This window comes from Benincasa hispida, chromosome 3 (assembly GCF_009727055.1).
Source record: "Benincasa hispida cultivar B227 chromosome 3, ASM972705v1, whole genome shotgun sequence".
Taxonomy (NCBI): domain Eukaryota; kingdom Viridiplantae; phylum Streptophyta; class Magnoliopsida; order Cucurbitales; family Cucurbitaceae; genus Benincasa; species Benincasa hispida.
The window spans coordinates 9,371,408-9,377,407 of NC_052351.1; positions in this window are offsets into that span (position 1 = coordinate 9,371,408).

Genomic DNA, 6,000 nt, shown 5'->3' on the forward strand with positions numbered 1-6,000 from the left:
AGTTGTTGGGAAAAAAAATAAGTGTTGAAAGGAAGACATAAAATAACATAAAATAAAATAAAATAAAATAAATATTTTATTTTATTTTATTTTATTTTATTTTATTTTATTTTATTTTATTTTATTTTATTTTATTTTATTTATTTTTATTTATTTTTGTTNGTTTATTTTATTTTATTTTATTTTATTTTATTTTATTTTATTTATTTTTATTTATTTTTGTTTCTTTTCTTATCCCTTTTCCTCTCCTCTTCATGTGCGTCGTCCCCCCTAGTTTATGCTTTCACGTAAAACCCCTAATCCTAGCCATCGGATCTCTGCCGCCTTGCCGCCCATCTCCAGCCATTTTGCCACTGCGTCAATCGCCTTCGCCAACAATCACTCGTGCGTCGTCGAGTCGAACGAAGCCCCAGTCACGCCCCGTTCTGATGTGCAAGCCGCCAAATCTGCTTTTCCATTCAGGCAACCACCAGCTGAAGCTGCATTGTCGACGCCCAGCCGCCCAGGTCCATGCTGTAGGTCCGCTCTACCTAGTTGTTCACACTTCCAGCCAGCCCCACCCTCCCTTCGTCGTCAGCCCGACCTCGTTGTCGAACCAGCTTCTGTCGTAGATCTCCTTCTCCATTGTTTCCTTGGTGTTCTGATCAAATCTTGGTTAGAGTAAGAGATTTGCGTAAGTTTTTGGGTGTTGGTGTTGTTCCTGGTTGGTTTCTAGAACACTTGTTATGTCTTGGGTTTATAATCGTGTTCCTTTTTGCATTTAAAGGTTAATTTGAGGTTCTTTTGGAGTCCAGCCGAATCGTTGTGGTTTTTTTTACAGTGTTGGGTAAGCAATTGGGGAGTTTTTAGGGTGAATTTTAGGTTTGGAAGTGTTATGGTAAGGGCTAATATTGAGTTGTTAATTGGGATAGGTTGATTCTTGGTATTTCTCAGGATAGAGAGTGCTTGTTTCCTTGAATTGAATTGTGTCTTCATTTGAGGTAAGTAATCTTACTACTGGAACTGCACGTGTCAACTAATAATAATTACATTTTATTGAGGTTGTTTGTTAGAATGATGTTTTATGTGTGACTTCATTGATTTGAGATGTTGAAGAACTGAGTATGCATTAAAGATGGTTGAATACTAGCATGATTTTAGTATATTTTGTTATGTGAGATTCTGATTAATATGAGGATGATGAGATGAATGTATATGTTATGGAACTATGATATGATGCATGTGATGTTTACCATAGTGATTACATCTTTACCAATAGTTAGATACCCACTAGAGGTGGTGACCTACTTCGGGGTTACCAAAGGTTGTGTGTCCTACAGGATTCACTAGAGGTGGTGCTTCCTTCGAGATTCACCAGAGGTTGCGTTTCCTTCGGGATTCACTAGAGGTTGTATTTCCTTCGGGATTCACTAAAGGTGGTGTTTCCTTTGGGATCACCAAAGGTCTGTTTCCTTCGAGATTCGCTAGAGGTTGTGGGTACTTTTAACTATGGGAGGATGAGTTCAAACATTTACTTTTGTTCCATGAAAACTTGAGAATTATGTACGTTCACCAGAAGTTAGCATCTAGAGGATATAGATGTCTAGCCTGACTCCGGTAATGGGGTTACTTACTGAGTATTTTATACTCATCCCTTCCATGTTTTTTTTTTCAGGTAAGGGTAGGGATGCGCCGGCGAATAACAAACGAAATCCGTGATCAAGCTACTAGGACTAGTCATATGCTTTCACTCGTATTTTCAAGATTTCTTATGTTTTAGTTTCTTGTTTTAGTACTTGAAAACCCACAATTTTGTTATTTGTATTTTTGACTTTTAAGGAAGTTTTGTAAATTGGTTTTATGATTTTGTTGTGGGTACCCAGTAACTTGGATTTTTATTTATTTAGTTTTAATAAAATTATTTAAAATTTTGTCATTTATTGGATTTTTATTAAGCTATGAAAGTGTGTCATTTTTAATTTCATGCATTCATGCTTATAGTAACGGCCTAGCTTGAGTCGTAGGGAGTCGGGTTGTTACAATATAACTTATAGCTTTTTTTTATATATCACATATAATATAACCAATAATTTATGATCTCCCATTTAACCTGTAGTATTAAGATGAACCATATTCATATTAATTTTAACCTATAGTATTTATGTGAATCTCATTCATATAATTAATATGTGAATCATATTCAAATATTTATTTCTCTCATTAAACTTTATGTTATAATGTATCCAAATACTTTATATTAATTGTATCTCATATGTCCATTTATATACAATAATTGCATTACAGCAAATATAGTTTAGTGGTTAAAGTGTGGTTTGTTCTATTAATCCCTTAATAGTTAAGGGATCCCTCGGTTTGGTTAGTATTTCGATAAAAAAAAAAAAAATTATTTCTTAAAATGATTTAATCCTTTACCTCTCAATGAAAGATTTGACGAAAAATATAAATTCTCGTGATTTGTATCCGAAAATCAGTTCAAAGTTGAAAAAATTAGACCATGAAATTACGAAACATAATTTTAAACGAGGCCTTCTATAACACGACATAAAGACTCCTTATTTTTATTTTATTTCAATTTATAAACACAAATTCAAACTAAACTAAATGATAAATATGATAAATGAAGCGAAATCCATTAAAGTATTATACTACAAAACAAAGAATAATTAGATGACTTGGATCAATATTCGGATTCTATTATATATGCAAATGATATATATAAAAAAAATGGTAAGAGTTCCTTTCTTGATTTGTTCTATAAAAATAGAACCTCTTCTTTTATGTAACCCCCTTTAATTAATTTAACCAATTCAAATTAATTTGAAATTATTTGATTCTCATAAACCCTTATTAAACTAGCAAGAGGACCTTATGGACCTACAGATTAGGAACTCCAATCAACCTTGATTAATTGTCGATCACTCTACTAAAGACCGACAGTTGCACTCTTCGCATTGTAGATATATTTATGTATCCATCGGATATAACCAATCAACCGTTAGTTGACCCTTTACAAATTACTCATAACTATAGTTGGGTCAAAATTATCGTTATACCCCTGTAGTTACATTTAACTTCTTAAGTACCACTGATCCTCTAATGAACAATTAGTCATAGTCCAACTACAATTAGACCCATCTGGCCAGTGAGAAGGTGAGGTGCCTCATTATTCAAGACCCAAAATCAGCCCTAAGGGAGCAATTTAGATACGTACCTTATGCAATGGAAATGAGTGACTTCCTTCTTATGTAGCTATATTTCTAGCTCCCCACTCAAATGAATCCCCAAAATGGTAAGCATATTTAGTCGGTGAAACTGGCCACTCTCACCCATATAGATCAAAGGACCGTCCTTATAGGTAAGAGTTCACAACTCATTCGGAATTAAGGTCAAGTTACCTATGGCAATCCTAGTGAAATATACGTCTCTTCAAATAACAATGTTATAAAAAGAGACTAATAATTTTGTGGTTCTATCTTATACAAACTCTTTGTATAGGATACTCCTACCCACATGTCTCCACATGAATGATTAGGATCAGATCATTTGTAACATTTTATAACAACTGTAACAATTACAAAGTGAACTGTATCTATAGTGTCACGAGGATAAGATATCCAGCCTTGTTCATCTACTACAGACCTTTCAAGTTATTACTTAAGCATGATCCACTTGTATGTCACCACATACATGTTTAAGCTACATTAAATAACCTAGGATCTTAGTTTATTGGTTTTGGGTTAATGCAACTAAATGTCAAATAAAATAATACTTTGTTTTATTAAATAAATAATTTATTTGTATAAATAAATTTACAAACTATAAAACCACAAGATTTAGGACATCAACCCTGTTGGGTTTTATGCCCTAAAACTCATAGATAGTAAGTGTTATTAATTGATCGTTATCAATAAAGAGATAGATGTTAATTCAATAAATGTTATTGTGTTGTTTTCTATTTTTTCTTAATAACCCTAAATCCAATAAACTAACATCTAAGACTGTTTTGTGAGTCTTGAACGGTATGTGGAGACATACAAGAATCAATGTTCAAGATACAGCTGTTTGAAGCCCCTTTCCGGTGTCGTTTAATTCTCGAAAAGAGCCACGAATCAAAAGAAAATTTATAAATACACCGAACTACTCCTATCACTATAAGAACACAGCAATAGTGATAAGTGCGGGGTCAAACCACAGGGAGACTAGGATTTAATCTTCTCTTAAGCTAAATTTGACTATGGAAAACGATAAAAACAGGGTTTTGTTAATTGACAGTAAAACTAAATACAAAAATTAAAGTGCGAAAAAGTAAGATAGATTGAGAAAGAGAGAGATCGAACACAAGATTACCTTTGTCAGTTTAGAGATCATAGGGTTTTCTATGAATCTAATCATCGATTAATTATGAGAACATGTTTGAATTAACTATTTCTTAAGCTTAATCGAATGTAGGGACAATCCATACAAACTCCCTAATGAGAATCAACATGTTGTTGATCCTTAATTTAACTAAACTTGTTACAAAGGCAATTTACTTAGTTAATTGCATTACATTCTTGGATTGATTAAGACATTAAGCAAGAATGACTAATTCTATCCTAATGCATTTTCAGTCCTTAGGTTTTGTTATCAATTAGGTGATCCTAGATAGCCTAGAAATCATGTCATAAATCAAACTAAAACTTATTGCTACTGAATTAAGCATGCTTTCAATGCAATTACAGACACCAAAAAAACATATATAGAAAAGATAAATATACAAGAAATCAAGTCGTCGGTTCATAAATCCTATATGCTTGTACTAGAAATTAATTCAAAGAAATAGAAACATCCAATCAAAAATTCATAAGAAATCTCAAAGAGTTCAAGAAAATCCCTACAAACTTGAAAAACTGACATCGTGGCCTTCAATCGTTCATCGAATCGGACTTACGATGCCAAGATTTACAAATACAACTCAAAAGGAAAGGATATATAATGAGTTTTGACCTGGAATGGCCAAAATCGAGCAACATGCTCTCTAAAACAGCTTAACTCTCTTCTCCCTTAACCTAATTTGTAAAGAAAATATTTATAATACAGTCGAAGTGTTGAAATGTTGAGAAGAGCGTTGCAATGCTCTTGTCGATCCAATCCTCGAGCATTGGGCATGTGTTGCAACGATCTTGTGACTCTCTCTTGTGATAGGCGCACGTGTGCAGATGCTTGGTGTTCCAGTAATCATCGCAGTGTTGCTACCCTACATCCTCAACTTCTGCCATTCAGTGTTGTGTGGCCACTGAAGCTATGCATGTATGATCATTGCGACACTTCAATCAAGGGCAGTTTGGTCATTTCTTCTCCTTTGAAGCCTGGATGCTCAAATTACCTCCAAATTGCTTCAAATTAACCCTATTTCTCATCAATGATCAATTCTACCTCTTGGTTGCTTGGTACCTACAAAATAGGATATTTAACACATAAATTCCATTATCGAGCCTAAATTAAACTAGGAATTATAGCTCTTTTTTAGAGCTATCAACAACCTAAAGGGTCTATAGTATAAAGATAAGGTTGGGTACCTTATCCTGATGACATTATGGATATGACCTACTTTATATTTGATACAAATGCAATGATCCAATGTATTTGTGTAGGTGACATGTGAGTGGAGGTATCCTATGCAATGAGTTTACATAAGACCAGATCGTGAAATAGTATCCACTAGATGTAACACTATTAACTAGTTAGGTTCCTGTTTCAAATAGGATGACACAACTTAGTTTTAATCCTTAGTATATTATGAACTTCTGTTCACAAGGGATTGTCCTTTGATTTGTATAGGCGAGGATGGCCAGTTTTCCAACTCAATATGCCTACCATTTTGGGGACAAAACCGAGTGGGGAGTTGGGAACGTAATATACAAGATGGAATTTGCTCCTTCCAGTCTCCAAGGTAAGTAAATGAGTGTTCACTTACGTGGTATCTTCGAGACTTGAACAAAGAGTCATACCCTCTCATTT